This window comes from Triticum urartu, chromosome 7 (genome assembly GCF_003073215.2).
Source record: "Triticum urartu cultivar G1812 chromosome 7, Tu2.1, whole genome shotgun sequence".
Lineage (NCBI taxonomy): Eukaryota > Viridiplantae > Streptophyta > Magnoliopsida > Poales > Poaceae > Triticum > Triticum urartu.
The window spans coordinates 688403104-688408900 of NC_053028.1; the positions used below are offsets into that span (position 1 = coordinate 688403104).

The 5797-nt window shown below is 45.6% G+C and overlaps 1 pseudogene; it reads left to right on the forward strand.

The window, feature by feature from the left end:
* Positions 1-469: 469 nt before the first annotated feature.
* LOC125520038 lies at positions 470-1727 on the forward strand (annotated as a pseudogene).
* Positions 1728-5797: the final 4070 nt, after the last annotated feature.

A 5797-nucleotide genomic window follows, 5' to 3' on the forward strand; every position in this document is an offset into this window, starting at 1 on the left:
AAGTCAGCATTTCCATCTTGGCACCAATGGTGGAGAAGGTTTCGTGGCACTGCTTCTTTGGGGTGTCTATTGTGTTTGGTATTTGGCGACCCAAGCAGGTGGAGTGAATTGCAAGAAACCACCACATTTGGGGCTTATCTTGCAGAAAACAACGTGGTCGCTAATCATTTGCAAAAGCCACCGCGGATTCAGTAACAGTTTTGCAGATTGCACTGAACATGTCATTTGGCTCGGTTGAGGGCGTTTCCGACATGTGGGGCCCAATATGCGTGACATGGCGTAATGGACGCGCTGACGGCGCCGTTTGCTTAAGACAGACGCAGTCGGGTCGCCAGAGACAGACCGCCCGCGCCCGACCACATCTCGCTCGATTTCTCTGCTCTCACGCTCGCTCTCTCTGCTCCCACACTCGCTCGCTCCCCTCCCATTTGCTCCTCTCCTCTCCGGTCACCGTCGGCCGCCATCCGCCATGGTGTCCTGGACCGACAGTGAGAGCACAAACGGCTCCGCCGCGCAGTACATCTCCTCCGACGACTCCCCTGTCAAGGTCAGAACATTCTATTCCTCATTTCTGTTCTAGGGTTTGTAGGGTTGAACATTTGCTCGATTTGAACACATTTTTGTTGGATTTCTCAGATCCCAGCTACAATTGATGAGCCGTCGTTCGAGGGTCTTGCTGACGACTTGAATGTGATTTGTGAGCATGGGAATCCAGGGAGGAAGTATGTTGCATTTGAGGGGATAAGCACTGGTAGGAGGTTCATTGCTTGTGCCACTGAAGTAAGTTTTAAGTTGTGTTTGCAGCATTCCAATTCTTGTTCTAGGGTTTGTAGTAACTGTTCTTGTTCTAGGGTTCATAGTTACTGTTCATGTTTTAGGGTTCATAGTTACTGCTCATGTTCTAGGGTTTATAGTTACTGAATTTAGTTCTAGGATTCATAGGTAGTGTTCTTAGTTGTAGTTTTCATAATTATTCATCATTAAATGAATGTGATTCTGGTACATTAATAGATCAGCTATTTAACTGAATCTGTAAGTAATGTCTGTATTTTTGAACTGATTTTTTCTATTGTAGGGTGTTGCAAATTGTGGATTAGTGCAGTGGGTAGATGAGCATTGGCCAGAGCATCTGCAGAATGCTATTCATAAGCTCTAGCTTATGTATGAGCATAGCCAGCATGAAAACGGGATGGCATGCCTGGAGCATGCAAGCACTGTACACAATCTCACACAGCAGAAAAAAGAGTTGCAGGAGACATATGAGAAGCTTGTTGAAGATGTGAACAACCTCTTGGATTATAAGGATAGCCAGCCTGAGGTAAACCAGAAGAATGATGCTGACAACATTTCAGTTAGTGTGGAAAGCAGCATGACAAAGGATGCTGAGATAAAAAAATTAAAGGCTGTTGTTGACCAGTTAAAGCAAATTCAAGTAGCTCAAGCCACTGTCATTAGGAATTTGAAGTTCAACCATCTTAAGGAGAAGGAAAAGTTGAGCTCTGATAAGAGGACTTTGGAGATTTGCTATGCTGACCTGAAGAAAGAGAAGGATGACCTGAAAAAAGAAGGATAAGCTAGATTGTTGCATTGCTGAGCTGATGAAAGTGAAGGAGAAGTTGACCATGGAGAAGAGTACTCTTGCTTCCTGCATTGTTGAGCTCAAGACAGCAGGTGATAGCAACAAGAGGAAGCTTCACCAGATTAAGGCTATTTGTGATGAGGACTAATTTGTGTTGCTGTCTGACCATGTGTGTCAATGATGTCTTTTGTAGTAGCTATGGAGGAAAGCTTGTAATGTGTTAAGCTTTATTGTGGTGAACTCTATTATGTCTGTAGCAATGAACCTTGGATTGTATGTTGTTTGTGAGAGTACTATGTTTGTGATGAATTATCAGCTTTTATTAAGTTCAGTTTGTGATGAATTAACAGCTTGGATTATAGCAAGTAGATAGTGAACATAGATAGCAAGTTCATAGTGCATAGATAGTCTGACATAGATAGTGGCATACTAACATAGATAATAGCTGCATAGATAGTCTGACATAGATAGTGGCATACTAACATAGATAGTAGCTGCATAGATAGTCTTGCATAGATAGTGGCATACTAATTAGATAGTAGCTGCATAGATACAACTGAAATAGATAGAACTGGCAAACTAACATACTGACGAAACTGAACTTTTTCTTCTTCTGACGAAACTGAAGACAGCATGTCACTCCTCCTTCTTCAGCATCTTCAGGCATAGGGAGCGCCGCACGTCATTGATGTTCACCGCCGCCCTCTTCTTCTTGGCCAGCGCTGGCTCCACCACATCTTCACCGCCTCCCTCCTCTTCTTGCTTCACGACGATGAGCTCTGGGTTGTCGGCGACCTCCGGTGGCTTATCCATATCAATTGGGCTATTCTTCTGCCCCTCGACGGCGTGGAGGACGGGCTCCAGGAGCTGCACATCAGGCTCGATGGAGGAGGAGTCGGAGGAGAGTACGACGACCTCATCCACCTCATCGTCAGAGGAGTAGCCGTCAGATTCGTTAGAGTCGTAGTCGTCAGAGGACTCGGACTCGGCGTCGGAGTCGTCGTCTGGCCCGAGCACCCTGTTGGGGAACGTAGCATAAATTCAAAATTTTCCTACGTATCACCAAGATCTATCTATGGAGAAACCAGCAACGAGGTGAAGGAGAGTGCATCTACATACCGTTGTAGATCGCGCGCGGAAGCGTTCAAGAGAACAGGGTTGATGGAGTCGTACTCGTCGTGATTCAAATCACCGATGATCCTAGCGCCGAACGGACCGCACCTCCGCGTTCAACACACGTACGGAACGGAGACGTCTCCCATGCCTTGATCCAGCAAGGAGGAGGGAGAGGTTGATGGAGATCCAGCAGCACGACGGCGTGGTGGAAGTAGCGGGATTCCAACAGGGCTTCGCTAAGCGCTGCGGGAGGAGGAAGATGTGTCACGGGAGGGAGAGGGAGGCGCCAGGCCTTAGGTTGGTTTGATCCTCCTTTTCCCCACTATATATAGGGCCAAGGGAGAGGGGGAGGTGCAGCCCTTTCCCCTTCCTCCAAGGAAGGGTGCGGCCAAGGGTGGGGAGGAGTCCATCCTCCCCAAGGCACCTCGGAGGTGCCTTCCCCCTTTAGGACTCTCCCCTTTTTCTCTCTCTTGGCGCATGGGCCTCTTGGGGCTGGTGCCCTTGGCCCATATAGGCCAAGGCACACCCCCTACAGCCCATGTGGCCCCCCGGGGCAGGTGGCCCCACCCGGTGGACCCCCGGGACCCTTCCGGTGGTCCCGGTACAATACCGATGACCCCGAAACTTGTCCGATGGCCGAAATAGCACTTCCTATATATAATTCTTTACCTCCGGACCATTCCGGAACTCCTCGTGACGTCTGGGATCTCATCCGGTACTCCGAACAACTTTCGGGTTACCGCATACTAATATCTCTATAACCCTAGCGTCACCGAACCTTAAGTGTGTAGACCCTACGGGTTCGGGAGACATGCAGACATGACCGAGACGTTCTCCGGTCAATAACCAACAGCGGGATCTGGATACCCATGATGGCTCCCACATGTTCCACGATGATCTCATCGGATGAACCACGATGTCAAGGACTTAATCAATCCCGTATACAATTCCCTTTGTCTATCGGTATGTTACTTGCCCGAGATTCGATCGTCGGTATCCATATACCTTGTTCAATCTCGTTACCGGCAAGTCTCTTTACTCGTTTCGTAACACATCATCCCGTGATCAACTCTTTGGTCACATTGCGCATATGATGATGTCCTACCGAGTGGGCCCAGAGATACCTCTCCCCGCTTACACGGAGTGACAAATCCCAGTCTCGATTCGTGCCAACCCAACAGACACTTTCGGAGATACCTGTAATGCACCTTTATAGTCACCCAGTTACGTTGTGACGTTTGATACACCCAAAGCATCCTACGGTATCCGGGAGTTGCACAATCTCATGGTCTAAGGAAATGATACTTGACATTAGAAAAGCTTTAGCATACGAACTATACGATCTTTGTGCTAGGCTTAGGATTAGGTCTTGTCCATCACATCATTCTCCTAATGATGTGATCCCGTTATCAACGACATCCAATGTCCATGGTTAGGAAACCTAACCATCTATTGATCAACGAGCTAGTCAACTAGAGGCTTACTAGGGACATGGTGTTGTCTATGTATCCACACATGTATCTGAGTTTCCTATCAATACAATTATAGCATGGATAATAAACGATTATCATGAACAAGGAAATATAATAATAACCAATTTATTATTGCCTCTAGGGCATATTTCCAACAAGTCTCCCACTTGCACTAGAGTCAATAATCTAGTTCACATCGCCATGTGATTAACACTCACAGGTCACATCGCCATGTGACTAACACCCAAGAGTTTACTAGAGTCAGTAGTCTAGTTCACATCACTATGTGATTAACACTCAATGAGTTTTAGGTTTGATCATGTTGCTTGTGAGAGAGGTTTTAGTCAACGGGTCTGAACCTTTCAGATCCGTGTGTGCTTTACAAATCTCTATGTTATCTCCTAGATGTAGCTACCACGTTCCATTTGGAGCTAATCCAAATAACTGTTCTGCTTGGAGCTATTCTAAATTGTTGCTCCATTATATGCATCCGGTATCTTTACTCAGAGCTATCCGGATAGGTGTTAAGCTTGCATCGACGTAACCCTTTACGACGAACTCTTTTACCACCTCCATAATCGAGAAAAATTCCTTAGTCCACTAGTTACTAAGGATAACTTTGACCGCTGTACTGTGATCCATTCTTGGATCACTCTTGTACCCCTTGACTGACTCATGGCAAGGCACACTTCAGGTGCGGTACACAGCATAGCATACTGTAGAGCCTATGTCTTAAGCATAGGGGACGACCTTCGTCCTTTCTCTCTATTCTGCCGTGGTCGAGCTTTAAGTCTTAACTTCATACCTTACAACTCAGGCAAGAACTCCTTCTTTGACTGATCCATCTTGAACACCTTCAAGATCATGTCAAGGTATGTGCTCATTTGAAAGTACCATTAAGCGTTTTGATCTATCCTTATAGATCTTGATGCTCAATGTTCAAGTAGCTTAATCCAGGTTTTCCATTGAAACACTTTCCAAATAACCCTATATGCTTTCCAGAAATTCTACATCATTTCTGATCAACAATATGTCAACAACATATACTCATCAGAAATTCTATAGTGCTCCCACTCACTTCTTTGGAAATACAAGTTTCTCATGAACTTTGTATACACCCAAAATCTTTGATCATCATCAAAGCATACATTCCAACTCCGAGATGCTTACTCCAGTCCTTAGAAGGATTGCTAGAGCTTTGCATACCTATCAGCATCTTTTAGGATTGACAAAACCTTTCGGTTTGTATCACATACAACCTTTCCTCAAAAATCGTCGAGGAAACAATGTTTTGACATCCTATCTGCAAGATTTCATAAATAATGCAGTGATCGCTAACATAATTCCAACAGACTCTTAGCATCGCTACGAGTGAGAAAATCTCACCGTAGTCAACTCCTTGAACTTGTCGGAAAACATCTTAATGACAAGTCGAGCTTTCTTAATGGTGACATTTACCATCATTGTCCGTCTTCCTTTTAAAATCCATCTGTACTCAACAGCCTTATGACCATCAAGTAGTTCTTCCAAAGTCTACACTTTGTTTTCATATATGGATCCTCTCTCGGATTATATGGCCTCGAGCCATTTATCGGAATCCAGGCCCACCAGCGCTTCTCCATAGCTCGTA